General features: G+C 45.7%; 1 protein-coding gene across 1 annotated transcript in view; it reads right to left on the bottom strand.

The window, feature by feature from the left end:
- The window catches only part of fbrsl1 (fibrosin-like 1), a 258,256-nt gene that overhangs the window by 136,945 nt on the left and 93,881 nt on the right, over window positions 1-27,430 (bottom strand). Inside the window, exon 2 of the mRNA XM_021621864.2 lies at window positions 11,659-11,688. The gene's annotated coding sequence lies outside the window, so the exon portion shown is untranslated. The remainder of the gene's footprint in view (window positions 1-11,658; window positions 11,689-27,430) is intronic.

Here is a 27,430-nt window from a genome sequence, read left to right as displayed (position 1 = left end):
TGTTTGTTATTGAATATGAGGAGTCTGGGAGAGAACCTGGGCCTCACGGGGATTGTGGGATAGAGGGGGGCATGGATGCGGAATGGGCCAGAGGCAGATACATTTTATACTCCTTTTTCTTTCCTGTTACACGAGAGAAAGAAAGGGGAGAAGTCAACACAGAGCCAGAGATAGGAGAGAGAGAGAGAGAGAGAGAGAGAGAGAGAGAGATGAGAGAGAGAGAGACAGAGAGAGAGAGAGAGAAAGAGAGAGAGAGAGGAGATAGAGAGAGACAGAGAGAGAGAGAGAGAGAGAGAGAGAGAGAGAGAGGAGAGACAGAGAGAGAGAGAGGAGAGAGAGAGACAGAGAGAGAGACAGAGAGAGAGAGAGAGAGACAGAGAGAGAGAGAGAGAGAGAGAGAGAGAGAGAGAGAGAGGAGAGAGAGAGAGACAGAGAGAGAGACAGAGAGAGAGAGAGAGAGAGAGAGAGAGAGAGAGAGAGAGAGAGAGAGAGAGAGAGAGAGAGCGCAAGATTGACAACAATATGACAAAATTCCCTGAGAGGGAAAAGAGATAATAAAACTGAAAGAGAGAGAGAGAGCGAGAGAGAGGAATAGAGAGAGTGATAGAGAAGAAGGAGGTGAACTGTGGGTGATGTAACACTGTGTTCTACATTTCCATAGACACGGCGCTTCGTATGTAGGTGCATGTTACCCTTAGCAGACACACTCGTCAGATGCATCACCTAAGAGGACGAATCATTACTGATAAGCTCTCAGAAACGCTCCGTCTTTGTGATACACCATTCATTCCCCATGCCGGGAGATAAGGGAGGGAGGAATTAATGTGTCAATCAAGTCAGAGCTTTGCTGTCCTGTCAAGCAAGTATTGAAACCATTAAAGAGCTATAGCAGAGATATGGTAATGGTCCCCTGGGAGGGAGGAGGGAGGGAGAGGGATACAGATACAGTTACTGCTGAATTAATGCCTGCCTGCCTGCCTGCCAAATAGAACCACATGGAATTAGATGATCTGTGTGTCGACACTGGGCGAACGAGCATGAGACCATAGCTGCCATGACAGGGCAAGCCAGCCACTGTGTTAGCTAAGATTGGTAAAGAGAAGTAGCAAATTAGAGGCTAATGCTAGCATTCCAGACATGGAGAGGAGAGACAGAAAGCCATGGTTGTATTTGCAGAAGCTAAAGAACACAGAGGAAATTGGAGGAGCAGCAGCGCAGACAGGCGAGCTCAGCAGAATAGCGATAGGATGACACTTAGGACAGTTCTTGAAAATGGAGAGGAAGACAAATTCCCTATTTTTATCTTCCTCTTGAGTGAAAGAAAATGACCATCTTCACTTCAAGTAGCTTAAATGCACACATGTCAAAAGTTGTACATTTTGGCTCTTTGACAAACTGTGGGTGGAGCAGGGAAGGTAGAAAAAGGGGTGCGGGAAGGTAACCATTCACCCTTCACAGGTGCTTCCAGTTTTCACAACAAGATATGCTAGTGCTCAAGTAATAGTCTGTTAAAGATACGGTATAAACAATGCTAATAACAGTTTGTTTGAATCATATCACACAATGTCCAAACAGATACATGGAATTTAAATGTATATGAAATATGTACAGTTATAAAATGGGTTACTAGAACAGGAATTTCATAACGAATTTCATAATTTATTTTAGTTGGAAAAGCTGTCCTGTGGTGTTAGATATGCAATAACTTAAGATGGCAACATATGCTGAATTTTAAAGGTAATTTTTAAAAACCCTCAACATCATAAATTTGGTAGAATTGGTCCTTCTGGTTCAGTTTAGTCACTGAATCATTGCCTTTATAGAAAACATCAGTGACATTGAGGAACAGATTTTAGTGTGAAACAGGCTAATGGGTAACATGCTTTGTATGAACTGCTTGGCTTTCATAAATACTGTTTAATCATTAGAGTCACAGAGACTCATTTGACCATGATATAATGTAATGGGCCACTCATTTTCTCTAAGAAGCCTGTGACAGTACAGCAGGGTTTGTTTACACACAGGCCCCTCTGTTGTGGTGTTCTTGGGGTTATTCAGGGTCAAGGCTACCATTTCTGACTTTGAATACTTCTCATTGTCAAACATAATGTTCAGATAATGGAGGAAAATCACACGTCTTTAAATGGCAGCTAGGCTCCGTGGAGGAAATACTAGCCCTAGGAAAACAATCTGAGTGGGACTGGGATTGCATGTATTTCTGGGGCAGGCAAAGCCAGGCAGGTGAATCTACATAAACATCCCTACTGACAACATAGGACTCAAGTAGAGATTACCTAGCAATCTCAAGAAAACACACACTGAATACATTTGGAATACATCTGCAGTCTTATCTGCTGTGTGTTTGAATATGATGGTTTTACGAAGTGTCCATATCTAGCCAGACTGTGGTAACATACATCATGCTGGCTACCAGACAGTTGTATTCAAATACAGTAAGTGTAACTGATTGCACACAATGGACACACCTGCAAGCAATATTCTAATTGATGTAATCTGTTCAATGCTGACAATGCGGGCATTCAGGTGGCTGCTGGTCTGAAGTGAAAGGAAGCAGCCATTGTTTTGCTGCGAGCCAGAGGAGCAAGAGGAGGAGTTGGCAGCACCTGTTACAGTTAACATGACGCAAATTAAACAGCACAGGTATTCTAAGTTTGGACAATTACAAATGACAGTGTTGGTTTTCCCCTCATGAAAACCAATTTTACACTGGTGATTTTACTCGACTGATTGCTTGTCAAGATTTTTTCCACATCTCTCTGACTCCCATCGTGCAATTTTCTCTGGATGATTTAGCCACTCTGTCTACCTGATGAAGGTAATAGTCCTCTCCATTTCCTGGATCTATAAGTGGTCAGTTTACTACGGCTGAGGAGCCTTACCCAAACACAGACTTTATTTTTTAGCTCATTTTTTAATTTGATTTAACCAGGAAGGGTTCATTGATTTTTAAAATCTCTTTTTCAAGAGCGTCCTGGCCAAGATAGGCAGCACTAAGTCGTTACAAAAATTACAGACAAACAACATGAAAAACTACAAGTCATCTAGTAAAAACCATAGAATTCACAAGAGTATAACAAAATCAAAAACAGCAAATTAAAAACATTGACAGGTCAGGGAATCAGTCTCAAGATCATTCATCAGTGATTTAAAAATACCAATCGGGACAAGTTCTTCCAGTTTAAAAGTATTTTGTAAGGCGTTCCAAGACGATGGCGCAGAGTACATTAAAGCCCTTTTACCAAATTCAGTTCGGTATACAAACCCTGGTATACAAAGTGCAGTGGTGCGTAAGGGTTTTGCAGTTGAAAATAAATCTCAAAGTGCCATGGTAAAGGGTGTCAATTGATCTCAAACACTGAGCGGAAGCATTCATATATAAAATATCCCCATAGTCTAGTAAAGGCATAAATGTAGCTGATACTAGCCTCCTTCTGGCTTCAAAAGAAAAATAGGCCTTATTCCCAAAATAAAATCCCAATTTCAGCTTCAATATTTTTGTAAGTTGTTGAATATGCAATTTAAAAGAGAGGCCATCATCAATTCAAATTCCAAGATATTTTTATGAGGTTACAACCTCAATCTCATTGCCCTGGCAGGTAGTAATAGGTGAAAGGTTCAGAGGTCTATTTCTTGCTTTAGAAAACACCATTAGCTTAGTTTTGTCAGTATTGAGGATAAGCTTCAATTGACACAAGGTATGTTGAACAGTATAAAAAGCAGTTTGCAAGTTTTGGAAAGCTTTTGTAAGAGACGAGGCACAACAGCAAATAACAGTATCATAGGCATAAAGATAAAGTTGTGCATTTTGGACATTTTTGTCTAAATCATTTATATAAATAGTGAATAAGAGAGGACCAAGTACAGAGCCTTGGGGCACACCATTAAAGACAGATAATTTAACAGACATAAGCCCATCAAATTGAGTGCACTGAGTTCTTTCAGACAGATAGTTAGCAAACCATGCAACTGCATGCTCTGAAAGACCGACAATCTCTGCCTTAGTATAGCATGATCAACTGTATCAAAAGCCTTAGAGAGATCAATAAAAAGTGAGACACAGTGCTGTTTTTTTGTCAAGGGCTTCAGTGATATCATTTAAAACCTTCATGGCTGCTGTAATTGTGCTATGCTTCTTACTGAAGCCCGATTGGTACATTGATAAAATAGAGTTAGTAAATAAAAACTATTTTAGCTGTTCACTCACAAAGGTTTCAAGTATTTTCACCAGGGGTGACAGCTTTGAGATTGGCCTATAATTATTTAAGAGTCGGATCTCCCCCTTTTAAAAGTGGTAGGACAAATGCTGATTTCCAGATTTCATTACATTCCAGGGTTAGATTGAACAGATATGTAAGTGGTTCAGCTATGAAATCAGCTGCCAGATTTAAAAAGCAGGGATCCAAAAGATCAGGACCTGCAGGCTTTCTCTGATCTAAGGATTTCAGGGCTTTATGTACCACCTGCACTGAGAATGGCAAAAAGCTAAAAGTTTGACCAGCTCTCACTGATTCATCCACACAGGGTTGTAGAGACAGAGAACACTGAATCAAACAGCCTACCAGATGATACAAAGTGCTTATTGAAACAATTCAGCATTTCAGTTTTGTCATATACAGCAACAGAGTCCTTCAAAACACATGACGGTAATTCATTAACATTACTGTTACCAGACATAGACTTAATAGCCTTCCAAAACTTTCTAGGGTCATTCAGGTTATCATTGGTAACAGACATAAAATATTCAGACTTGGCCTTCCTGAGAAGAAAATAACACTTGTTTCGTAACTGCCTAAAAATAAGCCAATCAGCATCAGAACATGATTTCCTTGCTTTAGCCCAGGCTAGATTACGGTCATGAATAATACAAGACAGCTCAGAAGAAAACCATGGATTATCCCGCCCTTTAACCCTGAACCTGCTGAATGGAGCATGTTTGTTTACTATTTGGAAAAAACCATAATGAAAGAATTTCCAGGCAGTTTCCACATCAGGAATAAACTCAATCTTGCTCCAGTCAAAATAAAACAAATCATGAAAGAAAGCCTGCTCATTAAAACACTTCAAACTTCTCTTACGAAGAAAACGTGGGTTTGTCTTTGGAACCTTAGTATTTCTAACAGCAACAACAGCACAATGGTCACTTAAATCATGGCAAAAAACACCACACGCAGAATATTTATGTGGAACATTTGTCAATATCAAATCAATCAGCGTAGATTTATCTGGGCATTTAAGATTTGGGCAAGTGGGTGAGATAATCAACTGGGTAAGATTCATTTTTAAATCGTCAGACACTGGCTCTAACCAACACCAGTTGAGATCACCAATCAAGATCATTTCACTGTAAAGAAGTTTAGACATAAGGTGCGTCAAAGAAGAAAATGCATCACCGAGAGCAGGGGGGGTCTATAACAGCCAATCACAGTTATAGAGAGACCCTTTGAAACCTCAAGATTCAAAGCAAGAAATTCCAACTGTTTACAAATAGTTGCAGACTTTGCCACACTTACAGCGAATTTAGTTTTTACATATACAGCCCACCCCCACCTTCCTTAACTCGATCAGTGTGATAAACATTGTAACCATTTATACAAATATCCTTATCAAGAACATACTTGCTGAGCCAGGTTTCAGAAAACACAATTACATCAGCATCAGTTGATTAAGCCCAAATCATAACCCCATCAATTTTTGACAACAGGCTGCATACATTTAAATGAAACATACCTAAACTAGATCTACATTTAAAATCAGAGGGGGTTTGGAGACATTGCATATCAGGGCCAGGGTTAGGTTGCACGTTACTTGATATCAACAAAATAAGAATAACTAGGCACCTCTGTTTAATAACATTGCATGGCTTCTCTTCTTTAACCTCTTAGAGCTCTAGGGGCGCTATTTCATTTTTGGATAAAAAACGTTCCCGTTTTAAGCGCGATATTTTGTCACGAAAAGATGCTCGACTATGCATATTCTTGACAGTTTTGGAAAGAAAACACTCTGAAGTTTCAGAATCTGCAAAGATTTTGTCTGTAAGTGCCCCAGAACTCATTCTACAGGCGAAACCAAGATGATGCATCACCCAGGAATTAGCAGAATTTCTGAAGCTCTGTTTTCCATTCTCTCCTTATATGGCTGTGATTGCGCAAGGAATGAGCCTACACTTTCTGTCGTTCGCCCAAGGTCTTAGCAGCATTGTGACGTATTTGTAGGCATATCATTGGAAGATTGGCCATAAGAGACTACATTTTCCAGAGGTCCGCCCGGTGTCCTTTGTCTAAATTTGTGCGTAATCTTCAGGTGCGGTCATTTTCTCCTGGGATTCAGGAGAGAAAGCATGTGTCCAAGAACGATGTATCAATGAAGAGATATGTGAAAAACACCTTGAGGCTTGATTCTAAAAAACGTTTGCCATGTTTTCAGTCGATATTATGGAGTTAATTTGGAAAAAAGTTTGCGTTTTGAGGACTGAATTTATGGATTTTTTTTGGTAGCCAAATGTGATGTATAAAACGGAGCTATTTCTAATACACAAGGAATCTTTTTGGAAAAACTGAGCATCTGCTATCTAACTGAGAGTATCCTCATTGAAAACATCAGAAGTTCTTCAAAGGTAAATGATTTTATTTGAAGGCTTTTATGTTTTTGTTAATGTTGCGTGCTGGATGCTAACGCTAATGCTAACGCTAAATGCTAACGCGAAATGCTAACTCTAGCTAGCTACTTTTACACAAATGATTGTTTTCCTATGGTTGAGAAGCATATTTTGAAAATCTGAGATGACAGTGTTGTTTACAAAAGGCTAAGCTTGAGAGATGGCATATTTATTTCATTTCATTTGCGATTTTCATAAATAGTTAACGTTGTGTTATGCTAATGAGCTTGCTGATAGATTTACACAATCCTGGATACAGGGGTTTTTTCATAGCTAAACGTGACGCAGAAAACGGAGCGATTTGTCCTAAACAAATAATCTTTCAGGAAAAACTGAACATTTGCTATCTGAGAGTCTCCTCATTGAAAACATCTGAAGTTCTTCAAAGGTAAATGATTTTTTTGAATGCTTTTCTGTTTTTTTGTGTAAATGTTGCCAGCTGAATGCTAATGCTAAATGCTACGTTAGCCATCAATACTGTTACACAAATGCTTGTTTTGCAATGGTTGAGAAGCATATTTTGAAAATCTGAGATGACAGTGTTGTTAACAAAAGGCTAAGCTTGAGAGATGGCATATTTATTTCATTTCATTTGCGATTTTCATGAATAGTTAACGTTGCGTTATGGTAATGAGCTTGAGTCTGTATTCACGAACCCGGATCCGGGATGGGGAGATCAGAAAGGTTAAGAGACCTACTGCAAGCGAATTCTAGAAGTGAGTTTCCAGACAACCATTAGACTTTGGTAGTGACACAAGTTCGTACTGTTCACATCATGCCACAAATGCATCGGCACTTGGACGAGTGGACCGAGTGAAAAAGAGAGAGTTCCCGCAGACAATATGTCTAATGGACGGGAGAGCACATTGTCAGATGTACTCACCCAGCGACAATGTTTGTTTTGTCCAGAGTTCAGTAAAGTCAGTGCACAAAGCAATACCACGAAAATTGTCATTTTCTCTGACAAATGTAAAAAATAGAGGCCAACGAAGGTAAGGGGAGAGAGGGACAGAGTGTATGTATGAGTCTGGATGTGAGTATTTGCGCGTGTGAGTAGATTGGGTGTTGAGGTCGATTGAGAGAACGGGTTGGGGATTGTTGAGCTGCCACTGACAGCCAGGCGAAGAGCACATAGAATCAGCTTGGACGAGACACGCGGATGAAGAAGGAACTCAGGCCAGCCAGGCGAAGAGCATAAAGGAGCAGCTTGGACAAGGCACTCCGCGGATGAAGAAGGAACTCAGATCAGCCAGGCGAAGAGCACATAGGAGCAGCTTGGACGAGACACGCGGATGAAGAAGGAACTCAGGCCAGCCAGGCGAAGAGCACAAAGGAGCAGCTTGGACAAGACACTCCGCGGATAAAGAAGGAACTCAGATCAGCCAGGCGAAGAGCACATAGGAGCAGCTTGGACGAGACACGCGGATGGAACTCAGGCCAGCCAGGCGAAGAGCACAAAGGAGCAGCTTGGACAAGACACTCCGCAGACGAAGGAGGAACTCAGGCCAGCCAGAGATGGGGTTACTTTGGTAAACTTCAAGTAATGAAGTGCCGAGTTGAGGAGGACCCATGATCTTTACACCAGCAAAAACAAAATAGTTTGCACTACACAACAAGGAAGTTACTCAACCATAAATAAATAGGTTATTAGTAGGTTAAAATGTACTAGTCACAGACAAACGACTTGACATGCTGCCATCTTGGATTTGTTGAACATGTAATGAACATGAAAGATATGGTGCCCTTTCAGAGAGTAGTACTTTAGGAATTCACAACGGCCTCATTGGGATGGGCGTAAGCTCTGTCTGGTTTCTATGGACGGTGGCACATTTTTCACAAGCCCCATGGACAGACGGCCTGGTAAAAGTTAACCACCGCCAGTCAAACCCAATACTGCTGCACTTATATGAACCAACCACACCCCATTCCCTATGCTTTCACTAAATACAAAAAAAACAGATTCTGATGGATTAGCCTTGAGAGAGAGAGAGACTTGCTTTATCAAAGTTAACATGTGTTTCCCATGTCAATAAAGCCCCTTGAATTGAATTGAGAGAGAGAGAAAACACACAGAATCTGCAGCAATTCTGCAATTGCTTTCACATGTTGTGAACAACACATACGTAGTTAATGCAATCCACCAGCATAAACCATATGACATTCCTATTTCCCATGCAGCAAATTAGCACTGAACGTTACATGTGGCAGGTGCAGGGGTAGGAGGTGGAGTATGGACATAGAACAGCAGGGAGGGTGGGCGGGTTTACCTGAGGATACGGAGTGGGGATATTCTGTCTGTAGGGTAGTTCCTCCCCTTCCCCCCTCCTCCCCCATAGTGATGCAAGGGAGCTGTATGGAAACTGACACACCCCGAAAACCCCACTTCCTGTCATGTCAAACTGACGGGCGAGAGAGAGGCTCCCCTTCTCTTCCCTGACTCACTCACTCACTTTTTGTTTCAATGAAGAGATAAAAGCCTATTTACTTGCCAAAGCTACAGTTGATGCAAATGATGCTGCTGCTATCAATGTATTATTTATAGGGTGAGCAGAGCCGCAGACATTTCCACAGAACTGGGAGCTAAGCTTACAGGAGATTAGACATGCTATCTCATTCATTTACCAGGGGGTAATTGCTAAACTGCGGGGGAATTAAGATGTGTGAGGCTCCCATTGGTGGTTCATGGTGGATTGGCTGGTGGTGCTGGTGCTGGTAGCAGCCATAGATGAAGGAGCCAGCCACCCCATAAGACGTAGATAAACAAGTGTTCAGTTGTGAAATTGGTATTACTACAAATACTCTATAGGCACTCACCAACAGCTGTCAAACAGACTGACAGATGATTTCTAACTGATGGCAACTTGGAAATCTGCCATTTAACAACATAAAGACTGTGATACAAGTTGCAATGCGATCACGAGGATATTAGGGACAGCAGTAGTGTATTTTCATGCATGAAATTAATTTGAATATGATGTTCAAACCTACATAAAAGTGTGATATACAGTGCATTGGGAAAGTATTCAGACCCTTTGAATTTTTACAGCATTATTCTAAAATAGATTTAAAAAATAACAATCCACATCAATCTACACACGATACCCCATAATCACAATTTTATAATACATTTTTTTGCACATGTATTATAAGAAAAAACAGAAATACCTTATTTACATAAGCATTCAGACCCTCTGTCATGACCTCAGACTCAAAATTGAGCTCAGGTGCATCCTGTTTCCATTGATCATCCTTGAGATGTTTCTACAACTTGATTGGAGTCCACGTGTGGTAAATTCAATTAATTGGACATGATTTGGAAAGGCACATACCTGTCTATATAAGGTCCCACAGTTGACAGTGCATGTCAGAGCAAAATCCAAGCCATGAGGTCGAAGGAATTTCCCGTAGAACTCCGAGAGAGGATTGTGTCGAGACACAGATCTGGCGAAGTGTACTAAAACATTTACTAGAACCTTCCAGAAGGACAACCATCTCTGCAGCACTCCCCCAATCAGGCCTTTATGGTAGACGGATGCCACTCCTCAGTAATAGACACATGACAGCCTGCATGAAGCTTGCCAAAAGGCACCTAAAGGACTTTCAGACCATGAGAAACAAGATTCTCTGGTCTGATGAAACCAAGATTGAACTTTTTGGCCTGAATGCTAAGCGTCACATCTGGACGAAACCTGGCACCAGCCCTGTACTAGAACCTTCCAGAAGGACAACCATCTCTGCAGCACTCCCCCAATCAGGCCTTTATGGTAGACGGATGCCACTCCTCAGTAATAGACACATGACAGCCTGCATGAAGCTTGCCAAAAGGCACCTAAAGGACTTTCAGACCATGAGAAACAAGATTCTCTGGTCTGATGAAACCAAGATTGAACTTTTTGGCCTGAATGCTAAGCGTCACATCTGGACGAAACCTGGCACCAGCCCTACTGGGCAAGCTCGGTGGTGGCATCATCATGCTGTGGGGATGTTTTTCAGCGGCAAGGACTGGGAGACTAGTCAGGATCGAGGGAAAGATGAACTTAGAAAAGTACAGAGAGATCCTCGAAGAAAACCTACTCCAGAGCGCTCAGGACCTCAGCCTGAATTGAAGGTTCACCTTCCAACAGGTACAATGACCCTAAGCACACAGCCAAGACAACACAGGAGCGGCTTCGGAACAAATCTCTGAATGTTCTTGTGGTCCAGCCAGAGCCAGGACTTGAACCCGATTGAAAATCTCTGGAGAGACCTGAAAGTAGCTGTGCAGCGACATTCCCCATCCAACCTGACAGGGTTTGAGAGGATCTGTAGAGAAAAATGGGAGAAACTCCCCAAATACAGGTGTGCCAAGCGTGTAACGTCATACCCAGGAAGACTCTTGGCTTTAATCACTGCCAAAGGTGCTTCAACAAAGTACCGAGTAAAGACTGAATAGTTATATTAGTAGTGATATTTCAAAAACATTGTTTTGCTTTGTTATTATGGAGTATTGCGTGTAGATTGCGGAGAAAAACATATCTAATCCATTCTAGAATACGGCTGTAACGTAAAACAAAATGTGAACCAAGTCAAGGGGTCTGAATACTTTCCGAATGCACTGTTTGCGATTTTGGATCTATATTCTAAAAGCAGGTTCTTCTCTGCATCACATTGTACTGTATGTAAAATGTGATATACGTTGTGGACAGGCTGAGGGTGTCATTAACAGGTTTAAGGAGTTGAAAAGACGCAGCATTCTCTTACTCCTATAAAAGCAGTGTTATCATTTGCGTTGTGAAAAACTAACAGTGCAAATATATACCTTACTGAGCTGTGTTCCTTGTCAGTTTCTTTCCTACTCATCCTCATCTAGGAGTCTGTTATTCTCCTCTTCCCTTTAACCGAAGGCTGTTTCTTCTTCTTCAGTCAGGAACCCAACATGTGTTATTCACAACTCCTCACGTACACTTCATGTGGTGGGGAAAATGAACAGAAAAAAGTCTTACCTTGTCATCAACGTCACTCTCGCTGTCACACTACAAGGGAAGAGAAAGGAAAACATAAGAAATTATTCATTTTATCCCCCCTTCCCCAACCACCACCACCAACAAACTCATAATCAGTGCATATGTTATTTTTACGTGACTTCTTGTTCAGTGACAGCTTTCAACACAAACAAGGGAAGATGAAGGGAGAAAAGTGTGGCGTTTGAGAGTTTTCAAGGTTTAAAAGCAGTACACAATATAATACAATAACACTACTCTGGAGTTTTCTGTGCAAATACAATGGTTTACAAAAGGTTTAAAAAAAACAGAATAATAATAAGCAGTGTTATAGAGTAAAGGTTTTTCATTCAACAGAAACTTGTCCATTATTATATTGATTAGGATGTGAATTTATCATTTGTGCTTTCCACACATCATTAGATCATAATATCCTATAAACTACATTTTTCATTAGTATGCTAACATTAATGCATTTCAAGTCTGATTCTGAAAAGGACTACACGTTTTAAAATGCAAATGTGCAATTATGGTATAGTATACTGCATATTGTTTATACAGATGTAGTATAAATGTAGTATTCTGTATATAGAATATACTGAGGTAGCCTACAGGTATGGATCTTAATTAGATCAGTATTGTCACAGCAATATAATTCTGCAGCAACAGGATTTTAACGTTTAGTCCATAATGTTGTTTGATCAGTGGTTAAGCTGGCCAAAATTAGGCTACATGAAAAGTGCAATATTGTTAATATAACCGTGTGTTAGAACAGGGTTTTCAGAGAATTTATGTCAATTATGAAGCTCATCTGCATTTCCTAATGTGCAGGAAAATTCTCATCACCAAAAGTGATACAACTAAGATCCTAATTCTGTAGAATGCCACAACCTCTTTAGCCACCTGTGTCCTGCCATGACTGGCATTCCTTTACAAGGCACAGAAGCTCTTCTCTCATTTCTTCTCTACTTCCGTTTCTCACGTTCATTAGGTGTTTAAAGTGAATAAATGTTCGTCCAGGCCGCCCCTCTCTCACTACAATGGGAAGTGAAGTTGTGGAAATAGGAGTGAACCGGTTGGTCAGACCTCCTGGACCTCACAGTGGGGGAGCCAGGGAGAAAAGAGAAAAGCTATTCACACAAAGAGCCATAGAGAAGAGAAGAAGAGAAGGCCCCCCGAAAAACACTGCCTGCCTGGCTTCAATCTGTCAATTAAGTTTCTGTGGCAACATATTTAAGTGCCCCTCTTTATTTGGTTTAACTGCTTTTCAGAGATCCGGCACAAAGGGAGACGTTGGGTCAAAGGAGACACAGCGGTCCATTGTGTTGTAGCATGGTGGGTCTAAATGTATAATTAAGTAACGCGGAGCAATCAGCACTACAGTCCAGACCTGGATTCAAATAATATTCAAAATCTATCAAAAACGTTTAGCGTTTGCTTTAGCCTGCCTGGAGTGCTAGATTGGTGCGTTTGCACTTTTGTGACGGCTCTATTGGTTCTATTGCCCCTGGCAAACTCAATCAAGCCCAGTTAAATTTTTTGACATAATTTCAAATAGTATTTGAACCCAGGTATGCTACCGCCCAGAGGCCAAGATCTCTCCAGAGAGCTACACTCCTGCCCTTAAATCATCTCATTCAGAAGACTTCTCCTGACTGGGGACAGAGGTAAGTCAAGAGATTCTGTGGCTCAACATGACATGAGTGACTGTGTGTGTGTGTGTGGTTGTTATATCTGTCTATATAACATCTTAAGGCCATGGTGAAGTCCTAAACTCCCATATTGAACCATTCTTACAGGAGAAGGGGAGCTGAGACATTTAAACTGGAGGTCAGGTCGATAAAAAAGAGGGGACATAATTATTAATGCATTGATTTCCTTTCTAGAACTAATCAAAGTCGTTGATGCTATTCAGAGGCAGTGAGTGAAAGAGAGAGAGTGAGAGAAAGAGAACAGAAAGAGCGATTCAGAGAGGGAAACAGAAACAGAGAAAGAAACAAACAAAGAGAGATTCAGAGAGAGAAAGAGAGAGTGATTCTGAGAGAGAAAGAGAGATTCAGAGAGAGAAAGAGAGATTCAGAGAGAGAAAGAGATTCAGAGAGAGAGAAAGAGAGATTCAGAGAGAGAAAGAGAAAGAGTGATTCTGAGAGAAACAGAAACAGAAAGAGAGATTCAGAGAGAGAAAGAGAAAGAGAGATTTAGAGAGAGAAAGAGAGATTCTGAGAGAAACAGAAAGAGAGGGAAAGAGAAACAGAAAGAGTGATTCTGAGAAACAGAAACAGAAAGAGTGATTCTGAGAGAAACAGAAAGAGAGGGAAAGAGAAACAGAAAGAGAGATTCAGAGAGAGAAAGAGAGATTCAGAGAGAGAAAGAGATTCAGAGAGAGAGAGAAAGAGAGATTCAGAGAGAGAAAGAGAAAGAGTGATTCTGAGAGAAACAGAAACAGAAAGAGAGATTCAGAGAGAGAAAGAGAAAGAGAGATTTAGAGAGAGAAAGAGAGATTCAGAGAGAGAAAGAGAAAGAGAGATTTAGAGAGAGAAAGAGAGATTCAGAGAGAAACAGAAAGAGAGGGAAAGAGAAACAGAAAGAGTGATTCAGAGAGAGAAAGAGAAAGAGAGATTCAGAGAGAGAAAGAGAGATTCAGAGAGAGAAAGAGATTCAGAGAGAGAGAGAAAGAGAGATTCAGAGAGAGAAAGAGAAAGAGTGATTCTGAGAGAAACAGAAACAGAAAGAGAGATTCAGAGAGAGAAAGAGAAAGAGAGATTTAGAGAGAGAAAGAGAGATTCAGAGAGAGAAAGAGAAAGAGAGATTTAGAGAGAGAAAGAGAGATTCAGAGAGAAACAGAAAGAGAGGGAAAGAGAAACAGAAAGAGTGATTCTGAGAAACAGAAACAGAAAGAGAGATTCAGAGAGAGAAAGAGAAAGAGAGATTTAGAGAGAGAAAGAGAGATTCAGAGAGAGAAAGAGAAAGAGAGATTTAGAGAGAGAAAGAGAGATTCAGAGAGAAACAGAAAGAGAGGGAAAGAGAAACAGAAAGAGTGATTCTGAGAAACAGAAACAGAAAGAGAGATTCAGAGAGAGAAAGAGAAAGAGAGATTTAGAGAGAGAAAGAGAGATTCAGAGAGAGAAAGAGAAAGAGAGATTCAGAGAGAGAAAGAGAAAGAGAGATTCAGAGAGAGAAAGAGAAAGAGAGATTTAGAGAGAGAAAGAGAGATTCAGAGAGAAACAGAAAGAGAGGGAAAGAGAAACAGAAAGAGAGGGAAAGATATGATAATCAAAAGGCCTTGACATTAGAATGTCATTTTACAACACAAAGCCTATGTGAATGTTCCATTGTGTACAATCAATTATGTGTGTATGTGTGTGTGAACGTGTCTATGTATGTACGCGTGCATGTGCATGCGTGGGAGAGTGAGTTCAGGATTAGAGAAAGACATTCTCAGGGGAATGTTTACAAACCATAATTCCAGGGCTTTGCTTGTCAAAATACATTCATTAAAGGTACAGGGCATTACAGAACTACAAGTGGCTTAGGCCCCCTGTCAATCACTCTCCCATTCAGCGCCGGGGGTTCTCAGCAAATGGATTGTCACATATTTCTACCTAGATGAGCCTGTTACTGGCTCAACACAACCTGTAATGAAGCAACATTTGTCTTTCTCTTACCACTCAGTCATTTTTAAAACAAAACAAAAAACACCAGCCTTTCTCCTTGCTTGATTTTCCTGTTGACAATGAGCCTGGAAGTAAATAGATCCTGGTTTGAGATCATACCCAGGGACCTGGGAGAAATGTGTTCTTAGTGTGCACCACAACAGCCGGGCGCCTCACACAGTAATGCTAGTTCCCACTGTTATTGTTGGAGCCGAGCTAAAAACCTGCATGGGCATTGGAGATGAACAGAATAGGAGGATTCTGGCTGCAGCTGAAATGCCCAAGCGCACACCTGCAGGATGGTCTCACTGAGGATGAGAATGCGAGTAGAGGATGAGGAGGCCACAGAGGACTAGATAGTAGGAGAAGGATAAGGAGGAAAATAATAGCAAAATAGCAAAGCAGAGCTCTCACCCCCCCCCCCCCCCCCCCCCCACAGCCAAACCGTTAAGAAACATCTCCTGCAGCAGACTGTAAAGGATGGAGTTACCCTTATGGATAAAAACACATGAATTTCACATGTGAACACGTGATTGGTTCCAAAAACACGTGATCTAATGTGAAGTTAATGTGATAACATGTGACAATGTTTAAAGCAACATGTGATAACATGAAAATGCACATGAAAACATGTGAACTGTTCATGTGAAATCATGTGATTTTTCTGGAAAGGTGTTCTCACTTGGGTAGGAGAGGTAAGTGAAAAATGAGAACAAAACACTAAAAACATAGAGGAGATGGAGGGGTTCTATCAGGGAGGTGTTTGGCTAGCATGGCTCCAGGCTATTACTACATAGTATTATAGGCCTTTGCTGAGTCTACACAAAACATTAAGAACACTTGCTCTTTCCATGACATAGTCATGGTGAATCCAGGCGAAAGCTGTGATCCCTTATTGATGTCACCTGTTAAATCCAATTCAATCAGCGTAGATGAAGGGGAGGAGACAGGTTAAAGAAGGATTGTTAAGCCTTGATACATGGTTTGTGTATTATGGTTTGTGTATGTGTACCATTCTGAGGGTGAAGTGCCTTTAAATGGGGTATGGTAGTAGGTGCCAGGCGCACCGGTATGTGTCAAGAACTGCAACACTGTTGTGTTTTTCACGCTCAACAGTTTCCAGTGTGTAAGAATGGTCCAGCATCCAAAGCACATCCAACCAACTTGACACAACTGTGGGACAAGAGACACCTGTCTGATTCACGCCTGTCTGAGTGGACTAATCCATTGTGAAGGCCGCGGGGATGGCACACAAGCATCACCAGTAGTACATTTACCAATAATTACCATCATTTGCCATCTACAATGTTTGTTTGGTTAGGGTAATTTCTGTTAATGCATTCAATATATTGCTATAACAGTCTTACCGTTGTCATTGTAGGAGTCGAAAAAAATATCTAGGGTACACAAAAAAGCATTGGTTTATTTCATTCCATTTATGAGTTGTCAATTTATTCATTGTCTTTTGTTTGGAGCGCTCCTGTCAAAGTTGAGTAAGGACACACACCTGATTATGCATGTAACTAGACTACATGGCCGATGCACAAATGTAGGATAAAAAAATGTGCCCATTTGGGGATCTGATACTATTTCTGAATGTCTTAACTCACTGTGGAGCTTCTCAAAGCAAGTAAACTAAGTCTGTTTTTACATCCATAGAGAATGACAATAGTTCCTCAACGTAGCCTATTTGAAACATCTTTCCAGCTCTCTCCCTTTTGATAACTACTCAGCATGAAATCTGAAAAAAATGTCATGCTCTGATCCTGTGGAAATGGCATAAAAAAGACCTTCCTGATTACTTCTTATGCCTTGCGCAAATACCCTGCAGCTGTGTCTGTCTGTCCGTCAGTCCGGAACTCACTGGCCCAGGAAACTCAAGTTAATAGTTGATACAATGTTTCAAGTTCCTTGTATGTATAGCCAATGTGATTCATAGGATATTTATTTTTATCAGGATATTTTCTACCTGTGGACTGCAATGTTATTATTTGTTGGCTGTGTAGGCTATTTTTACATATTGGCAATATAAGTTACTTTTAGATTTGTATCATTTTCATTTAGATAGAATGTTGATTAACCACATGAAATTGATTTTGAGATATGAAGAATTTTTTATAAATTAAATAAAACTGTTCCATGAAAATGTGCATATGTAAATCGTAACTGGCACGCAGATCAGTAGAAATGGTAGGATAACTTGGCACTCCAAATGGAAAAGGTTGCCGACCACTGGTGTGGCCTATAACCGGCAACTTCTGGAGCATAATGTCGGAATCTGCAAAGGCCAGCAGCAGCGGGCAGCGGGAGTGGGTGGTTCGGGTCGGGAACAGTTCTTTTTAACTGGTTAGGCTATATTGATCTCGGTCTCCCTCCTTAGTAATTTGTGTGTCATACTTTTTAATTGCAGTACTTAAAGAATCAGGCAAAGTACTGTAGCCTATATATAGTTGATTTTATTCAAACATAGGGTGTGTCTATATATGGAAAAATACACATTTTAAAGAACAGACGACTCTCGGCCGACCAAGATTTTTTGTTGTTGTCGGGGACAGCTCTAATTGGGCCAATGCCATCCTGAACAATATGGTTGTAAAGTGGCTGGGTAGAGCAGCACTCGCCCTTCCCTCACTGTTGAACTGAGAGAACATCCTCTGTACTGTAGTAGCCAGCTAGGGCCAAGCGAGAAGAGGGAACACATTAGCCAAATGGTGAAAATGCAAAACCACAAACACACCAACAGCATGACGGCAGGCTGGACCAGTCAGAGGGGACATTGTTAAAAGCCGAGAGATATGTTGCTCACAAAGTTCCCTGACAGGAGCAAGGCCCCAGTAGGTTTGCCCTCTCACGGATATTCAAAAACAACCCCCATCCAACAAAAAAAAAGGAGAGAAGAGAGAGAATACCTGGCTACCGGTTCGGAGGCAGGCAGAGTGAGCAGCAACATCTGCACCTGGCAACTGCATGTAACCAGGGACTAGCTTTACGGGATGGTTCAGTCTCTCTGCCCCCCCTACCCCTTCCTCACCCCCAGCCTCCCCATCCTTCTCCTCTCCCCCAGCCTCCCCATCCCTCTCCTCTCCCCCAGCCTCCCCATCACTCTCCTCTCCCCCAGCCTCCCCATCCCTCTCCTCTCCTCCACACCAAAAAATACATTTTTTTGACATTTACGCAGCTTTCAACACGTTGGGAGCGGGGGATTTATTCAGACAGAGAAACAGCAGTCCAGTCTGGGTCTTAGTGCTAGGCTAGCCCCATGACAACCTCATATCTCAGACCTGGAATGAAGCAGCAGGGCTGAGGACGAGACAGGAGACAGGGGTGGAACCAACCGGATGATTATTCCTGACATTTTTCTGGCAGATTTCGTAATAGACGTGTGTGGGGGGAAGACAATAAGAGTTGCGCGTCCCGGAGCACATTAAAAACGACTGCCCAAATTAATCACACAGTTCCACCTGTCACATTCTGAAGAGACTTGCAATGAATTTGCCTTGGAACGAGAGGGAGAAACTTGCCCGGCAACATAAATACTGGCACAGCATCAATGTCTGCTGGGGGCTGTCTGCCTGAATACTGATTGGGGCCACCCTGGCTGTGTGATATCCACAAGGAAGCAAAACAAGAATGGAGGCTTGTAGTGCATAAATTTCACTGTCAGCTTTCTCTCCAAAAATGTAACTGTGAGGTTATACTGAAACTATCAATATTTGTGCCTCAGCCAAACAAAAATAGTCTCAGAAATACTTAACCACCCACAGATTATGATAAGACCTCATATTCATGGTTGAAAAGCCAACAGGGTGAGACAGTTGGGCATCTTCATGTTGTCAGAGAGAATGGTCTAAATCCAGGGCCAGTTCTCCTCAGACAGTGTCTTAAATGGCCATTTTGGTTTATTATTGGAGGGCGTGGTGAAAAGCACAGACTCCATACTGTTTGAGATCTCAGAGGCACTCTGTGTTGGCCTAATGGCTCATCCAGATACATTGGGATCCAATGGTAGCTTTACGCATGAAACAAACACAATTTCCTCCACCTCAATTTCCCTCCTGTGGCTCCGGAGATGAGGTGTGTGATATATTTTGTGCGTCCCAAATGTCACTATATTCCCTTAATAGTGCATTACTTTTGACCCTGGTCAAAAGTATTGCACTATAAAGGGAATTGGGTGCCATTTAGGATGCAGATATTGTTCCTGCTGGGGTACCCTGCCTCTGCCACCGCTCCTAGTGCCCCAGGACACCAACCACCAGGCATGTTGTTAGCAGCAGCCCGGGAGGTCTCCATGGTATCACAGAGCACCACAGAGCATGTTAAGCACTTCTTCCTACAGGATTCAGACATCCATAATTCATGGAGGTGATGCTTCTTGCATGCCCCTCTCAGTCTCAACATGATGATGAGTCATCGTAGAGGCTGGGGGGTCGAGAGGACGCCGAGATTATTCTGATTGCATAACAAACAAGGGGAAAATGCAACAAATAAACCTCTTTTCTGGGCGCGCTACGGAAGAGCGCACAATGCCTTGAGTTGCTGTAAACCAAAGCTGGAGCAAACAAAACATTTTCATTTTTGAATAGAAAGGAAGAGAGAGGCCAGTGGTTATGTTTTCCCACTGTAAATAGTCTACCGGCACCACAGGGTTCATGGTCTCTAACACTGGGCTTCTACCCTTTACACAACTCGACTAACAGTGTCACCACCGTTCAACCTTCTCAACCTTTGAGAAGAGAAAACAAAGATATATAAAGTAGTTCCTCTTGACCCTTCCTGGCACCTGCATGTGAGTGCACCACCGGGCACTCTGATTTGATCAAAGGCTCAGATCTATACAGCCATTTGACCCTTGACCTTGCCTGGGGGCTGCATGGGAAGTCAGGTGATTACCAGGGGTCAGACCAAGGGCTGGGGATTAGGGAGGTATTGATCCAGCTGAAGATGGAGGCTCGGAGAAAAAAGCTCTGCAGGCGGAAATGATATCGACCACGAAAAGAAAAGGCCCCGGCTCTGATGTAAAACTATATTTGAGCTGGGGACCTCTGATATGGCTGTACAAGCAGAGAGCTGAGCAGAGAGAGAGAGTAGAGCGTATAAGAGAGAGATAGGGCTCTTTCCATTAGACAGACACTGTGGTTCTTTGGGAGGACCTGAGGAGCTGACATACTATAGGGAGCTGGAGCACGGAGCCATGTAAATCATCCAGAGAACAATATAAAGATGAAGGCTCTTCATTTGATCACTGTGTTGCAGGAGAACGTTCCTGCAATGCAGGACCTTTAAAACTTGTTGTGTATTTGAGGTTTAAAAAGGCTTATGAAGTTCTTAATTTCCACTATTAAATTTCAGACTTGATTTTCCCTTATGGAAAATGTATTACCCCCTACAAAAATGTCCATCAATTATAATCCACATTTATAATCGACATACAGTGCATTCAAAAAGTATTCAGGCCCCTTGACTTTTTCCACATTTTGTTACTCATCAATCTACACACAATACCCGGGCACTGGCGGGGCCACTGCTCTGACATGCACTGTCAACTGTGGGACCTTATATAGACAGGTGTGTGCCTCTCCAAATCCTGTCCAATCAATTAAATTTACCACATGTGGACTCCAATCAAGTTGTAGAAACATCTCAAGGATGATCAATAGAAACAGGATGCACCTGAAGTCTCACAGCAAAGGGTCTGAATACTTATGTAAATAAGGTATGTCTGTTTTTAAAATGTTTAATACATTTGCAAAAAAACTGTTTTTGCTTTGTCATTATAAGGTATTGATGTTGCAAAAATGGTATTGAATACATTTTGGAATAAGGCTATAAAGTAACAAAATGTGGAAAAAGTCAAGAGGTCTGAATACTTTCCAAATGCACTGTATATAATCCACTTTACATGTTGCGTTTATATTTTTTTTCAGTATAATAATTCCCATTTCTTGTTGCTACAGGATTATTTTAATTTGCTGCTCAAATTAAGATCCTACTTCTGTAGGACCGACCCCCAATCCTGCCAGGCCAAGTGGCCAACCTAAGCCAAGCGCGGCTTTACAAAACCCAGACCACGTGTAAACAGCCTCCATCAGGGACCGCTAGCCCAGCGGATGAATCCAGAGAGTCCCCCTCTAAATTAAAGGACTGCCCTGTGCCTTCCAACTAGAAATCCCTCAGCCTTTGCTTACAGTACTCGCTAGGGGAGGGGATCTGAGGGGGTGTTGGCGGGCTCTCACAATAGTCTGGCTCTGGCAGGGAGCGGGGGGGAACAGAATCGAATGGGACTGATAGGAGAGAGATGGGGGAGCATTTATTCATGAGGAAAAAACAAGCGGCCAAAAAGCCAGCAGCTAAGGTACTGCGAATACACAACGGTATTATGCATACGCTACAGCCCTAGGAGAGAAGGAGAAAATGGAGGTGGAAGAGAGAATTGGAATAATACAGAGAGGGAGAGAGGAGAGATAGAGAAAGAGAAAAATACAGATTTACGGCGTCATTTTAGCAACTCATCTTTCATATGGCCCCCTTGGCTTCCTGTTTTCTCCCCTGTCTGTCTCCTCTCTTCTCTCGCCTCACAGTTTCCAGAGAACACCACAACCACCACAACCAGCAAGCACCTCCCCCATCAGAGACACCCACCCACACACGCAATCCCCCCCCTCTGCCAGGAGTGGGCTCCTGGCCCACTCCTGGCCCCTCCTCTGTTTTAATACAGCTCCTGCCCCCACCCTCGTCTGTTTTGATACAGCTCCTGCCCCCCACCCCACCCTCCTCTGTTTTGATATGGCTCCTGGCCCCCCACCCCACCCCACCCTCCTCTGTTTTGATATGGCTCCTGGCCCCCCACCCCACCCTCCTCTGTTTTGATACGGCTCCTGGCCCCCCACCCCACCCTCCTCTGTTTTGATACAGCTCCTGCCCCCCACCCCACCCTCCTCTGTTTTGATACGGCTCCTGGCCCCCCACCCCACCCTCCTCTGTTTTGATACAGCTCCTGGCCCCCACACCACCCTCCTCTGTTTTGATATGGCTCCTGGCCCCCCACCCCACCGCACCCTCCTCTGTTTTGATATGGCTCCTGGCCCCCCACCCCACCCTCCTCTGTTTTGATACAGCTCCTGGCCCCCCACCCCACCCTCCTCTGTTTTGATACGGCTCCTGGCCCCCCACCCCACCCTCCTCTGTTTTGATACAGCTCCTGGCCCCCACCCCACCCTCCTCTGTTTTGATACGGCTCCTGGCCCCCCACCCCACCCTCCTCTGTTTTGATACGTCTCCTGGCCCCCCACCCCACCCTCCTCTGTTTTGATACAGCTCCTGCCCCCCACCCCACCCTCCTCTGTTTTGATATGGCTCCTGGCCCCCCACCCCACCCCACCCCACCCTCCTCTGTTTTGATACAGCTCCTGCCCCCCACCCCACCCTCCTCTGTTTTGATACAGCTCCTGGCCCCCCACCCCACCCTCCTCTGTTTTGATACGGCTCCTGCCCCGCCACCCCACCCTCCTCTGTTTTGATACGGCTCCTGCCCCGCCACCCCACCCACCTCTGTTTTGATACGGCTCCTGCCCCCACCCTCGTCTGTTTTGATACGGCTCCTGGCCCCCCACCCTACCCTCCTCTGTTTTGATACAGCTCCTGCCCCCACCCTCGTCTGTTTTGATACGGCTCCTGCCCCCCCACCCCACCCTCCTCTGTTTTGATACGGCTCCTGGCCCCCCACCCCACCCTCCTCTGTTTTGATACAGCTCCTGGCCCCCACCCCACCCTCCTCTGTTTTGATACGGCTCCTGGCCCCCACCCCACCCTCCTCTGTTTTGATACGGCTCCTGGCCCCCCACCCCACCCTCCTCTGTTTTGATACGGCTCCTGGCCCCCCACCCCACCCTCCTCTGTTTTGATACAGCTCCTGGCCCCCACCCCACCCTCCTCTGTTTTGATACGGCTCCTGGCCCCCACCCCACCCTCCTCTGTTTTGATACGGCTCCTGGCCCCCCACCCCACCCTCCTCTGTTTTGATACGGCTCCTGCCCCGCCACCCCACCCTCGTCTGTTTTGATACGGCTCCTGGCCCCCCACCCCACCCTCCTCTGTTTTGATACAGCTCCTGGCACCCACCCCACCCTCCTCTGTTTTGATACAGCTCCTGGCCCCCACCCCACCCTCCTCTGTTTTGATACAGCTCCTGGCCCCCCACCCCACCCTCCTCTGTTTTGATACAGCTCCTGGCCCCCCACCCCACCCTCCTCTGTTTTGATACAGCTCCTGGCCCCCCACCCCACCCTCCTCTGTTTTGATACAGCTCCTGGCCCCCCACCCCACCCTCCTCTGTTTTGATACAGCTCCTGGCCCCCCACCCCACCCTCCTCTGTTTTGATACAGCTCCTGGCCCCCACCCCACCCTCCTCTGTTTTGATACGGCTCCTGGCCCCCCACCCCACCCTCCTCTGTTTTGATACGTCTCCTGGCCCCCCACCCCACCCTCCTCTGTTTTGATACAGCTCCTGCCCCCCACCCCACCCTCCTCTGTTTTGATATGGCTCCTGGCCCCCCACCCCACCCCACCCCACCCTCCTCTGTTTTGATACAGCTCCTGCCCCCCACCCCACCCTCCTCTGTTTTGATACAGCTCCAGGCCCCCCACCCCACCCTCCTCTGTTTTGATACGGCTCCTGCCCCGCCACCCCACCCTCCTCTGTTTTGATACGGCTCCTGCCCCGCCACCCCACCCACCTCTGTTTTGATACGGCTCCTGCCCCCACCCTCGTCTGTTTTGATACGGCTCCTGGCCCCCCACCCTACCCTCCTCTGTTTTGATACAGCTCCTGCCCCCACCCTCGTCTGTTTTGATACGGCTCCTGCCCCCCCACCCCACCCTCCTCTGTTTTGATACGGCTCCTGGCCCCCCACCCCACCCTCCTCTGTTTTGATACAGCTCCTGGCCCCCACCCCACCCTCCTCTGTTTTGATACGGCTCCTGGCCCCCACCCCACCCTCCTCTGTTTTGATACGGCTCCTGGCCCCCCACCCCACCCTCCTCTGTTTTGATACGGCTCCTGGCCCCCCACCCCACCCTCCTCTGTTTTGATACGGCTCCTGGCCCCCCACCCCACCCTCCTCTGTTTTGATACGGCTCCTGGCCCCCCACCCCACCCTCCTCTGTTTTGATACAGCTCCTGGCCCCCACCCCACCCTCCTCTGTTTTGATACGGCTCCTGGCCCCCCACCCCACCCTCCTCTGTTTTGATACAGCTCCTGGCCCCCACCCCACCCTCCTCTGTTTTGATACGGCTCCTGGCCCCCCACCCCACCCTCCTCTGTTTTGATACGGCTCCTGGCCCCCCACAACACCCTCCTCTGTTTTGATACGGCTTCTGGCCCCCCACCCCACCCTCCTCTGTTTTGATACGGCTCCTGGCCCCCCACCCCACCCTCCTCTGTTTTGATACGGCTCCTGCCCCCCACCCCACCCTCCTCTGTTTTGATACGGCTTCTGGCCCCCCACCCCACCCTCCTCTGTTTTGATACGGCTCCTGCCCCCCCACCCCACCCTCCTATGTTTTGATACGGCTCCTGGCCCCACCCTCCTCTGTTTTGATACGGCTCCTGGCCCCCCACCCCACCCTCCTCTCTTTTGATACGGCTCCTGTCCCCACCCTCCTCTGTTTTGATACGGCTCCTGGCCCCCACCCCACCCTCCTCTGTTTTGATATGGCTCCTGGCCCCCCACCCTCCTCTGTTTTGATACGGCTCCTGCCCCCCACCCCACCCCACCCTCCTCTGTTTTGATACAGCTCCTGGCCCCCACCCCACCCTCCTCTGTTTTGATACGGCTCCTGCCCCCCCACCCCATCCTCCTCTGTTTTGATACGGCTCCTGGCCCCCACCCCACCCTCCTCTGTTTTGATACGGCTCCTGGCCCCCCACCCCACCCTCCTCTGTTTTGATACGGCTCCTGGACCCCCACCCCACCCTCCTCTGTTTTGATACGGCTCCTGCCCCCCCACCCTCCTCTGTTTTGATACGGCTCCTGCCCCCCCACCCCACCCTCCTCTGTTTTGATACGGCTTCTGCCCCCCCACCTTACCCTCCTCTGTTTTGATACGGTTTCTGCCACCCACCTCACCCTCCTCTGTTTTGATACAGCTCCTGCCCCCCCACCCCACCCTCCTCTGTTTTGATACGGCTTCTGCCCCCCCACCTTACCCTCCTCTGTTTTGATACGGTTTCTGCCCCCCACCCCACCCTCCTCTGTTTTGAAACGGTTTCTGCCCCCCCACCTTACCCTCCTCTGTTTTGATACGGTTTCTGCCCCCCACCTCACCCTCCTCTGTTTTGATACGGCTCCTGGCCCCCCACCCCACCCTCCTCTGTTTTGATACGGTTTCTGCCCCCCCACCTTACCCTCCTCTGTTTTGATACGGTTTCTGCCCCCCACCTCACCCTCCTCTGTTTTGATACGGCTCCTGCCCCCCCACCCCACCCTCCTCTGTTTTGATACGGCTTCTGCCCCCCCACCTTACCCTCCTCTGTTTTGATACGGTTTCTGCCCCCCACCCCACCCTCCCCTGTTTTGATACGGTTTCTGCCCCCCCACCTTACCCTCCTCTGTTTTGATACGGTTTCTGCCCCCCACCTCACCCTCGTCTGTTTTGATACGGCTCCTGGTCCCCCACCCCACCCTCCTCTGTTTTGATACGGTTTCTGCCCCCCCACCTTACCCTCCTCTGTTTTGATACGGTTTCTGCCCCCCACCCCACCCTCCTCTGTTTTGATACGGCTTCTGCCCCCCCACCTTACCCTCCTCTGTTTTGATACGGTTTCTGCCCCCCACCCCACCCTCCTCTGTTTTGATACGGTTTCTGCCCCCCCACCTTACCCTCCTCTGTTTTGATACGGTTTCTGCCCCCCACCCCACCCTCCTCTGTTTTGATACGGCTCCTGCCCCCCCACCTTACCCTCCTCTGTTTTGATACGGCTTCTGCCCCCCCACCTTACCCTCCTCTGTTTTGATACGGTTTCTGCCCCCCACCCCACCCTCCTCTGTTTTGATACGGTTTCTGCCCCCCCACCTTACCCTCCTCTGTTTTGATACGGTTTCTGCCCCCCCACCCCACCCTCCTCTGTTTTGATACGGTTTCTGCCCCCCACCTCACCCTCCTCTGTTTTGATACGGTTTCTGCCCCCCCACCCCACCCTCCTCTGTTTTGATACGGTTTCTGCCCCCCACCCCACCCTCCTCTGTTTTGATACGGTTTCTGCCCCCCCACCCCACCCTCCTCTGTTTTGATACGGTTTCTGCCCCCCACCCCACCCTCCTCTGTTTTGATACGGTTTCTGCCCCCCCACCCCACCCTCCTCTGTTTTGATACGGTTTCTGCCCCCCCACCTCACCCTCCTCTGTTTTGATACGGTTTCTGCCCCCCACCTTACCCTCCTCTGTTTTGATATGGTTTCTGCCCCCCCACCTCACCCTCCTCTGTTTTGATACGGTTTCTGCCCCCCACCTTACCCTCCTCTGTTTTGATACGGTTTCTGCCCCCCCACCCCACCCTCCTCTGTTTTGATACGGTTTCTGCCCCCCACCCCACCCTCCTCTGTTTTGATACGGTTTCTGCCCCCCACTTTACCCTCCTCTGTTTTGATATGGCTCCTGGCCCCCCACCCCACCCTCCTCTGTTTTGATATGGCTCCTGGCCCCCCACCCCACCCTCCTCTGTTTTGATACGGTTTCTGCCCCCCACCTTACCCTCCTCTGTTTTGATATGGCTCCTGGCCCCCCACCCCACCCTCCTCTGTTTTGATATGGCTCCTGGCCCCCCACCTCACCGCAGAGCAGAGCTACAGCGGCAGACAGCATTGTAAATGTAAAACGGGTTTAGGAGAAATTAGCAGAGGAAGGAAGGAAATGGGATGTTGACTTGAACTGGCCCCGAGGGCAGCTGAGAGTCTCCCTGCTCTGCGCGGCGTGGCACGGGCTCCACTGGCTGCCTGACAGTTTGATGGAGCGAGTGGAGGCTTCCCTGAGGCCTGCGCCAAAGTCTCTCACACTGATGTAGCTCAGTGAGGAACAGATTGAGCCTCTGGGCAATGCTCTGTACAGTTTCTCTCTCCCTCTC

This window comes from Oncorhynchus mykiss, chromosome 11, assembly GCF_013265735.2.
Source record: "Oncorhynchus mykiss isolate Arlee chromosome 11, USDA_OmykA_1.1, whole genome shotgun sequence".
Classification (NCBI taxonomy): Eukaryota; Metazoa; Chordata; class Actinopteri; order Salmoniformes; family Salmonidae; genus Oncorhynchus; species Oncorhynchus mykiss.
Note: the sequence above shows the minus strand (reverse complement) of the source record. Positions and strands in the feature narration are given on the sequence as shown.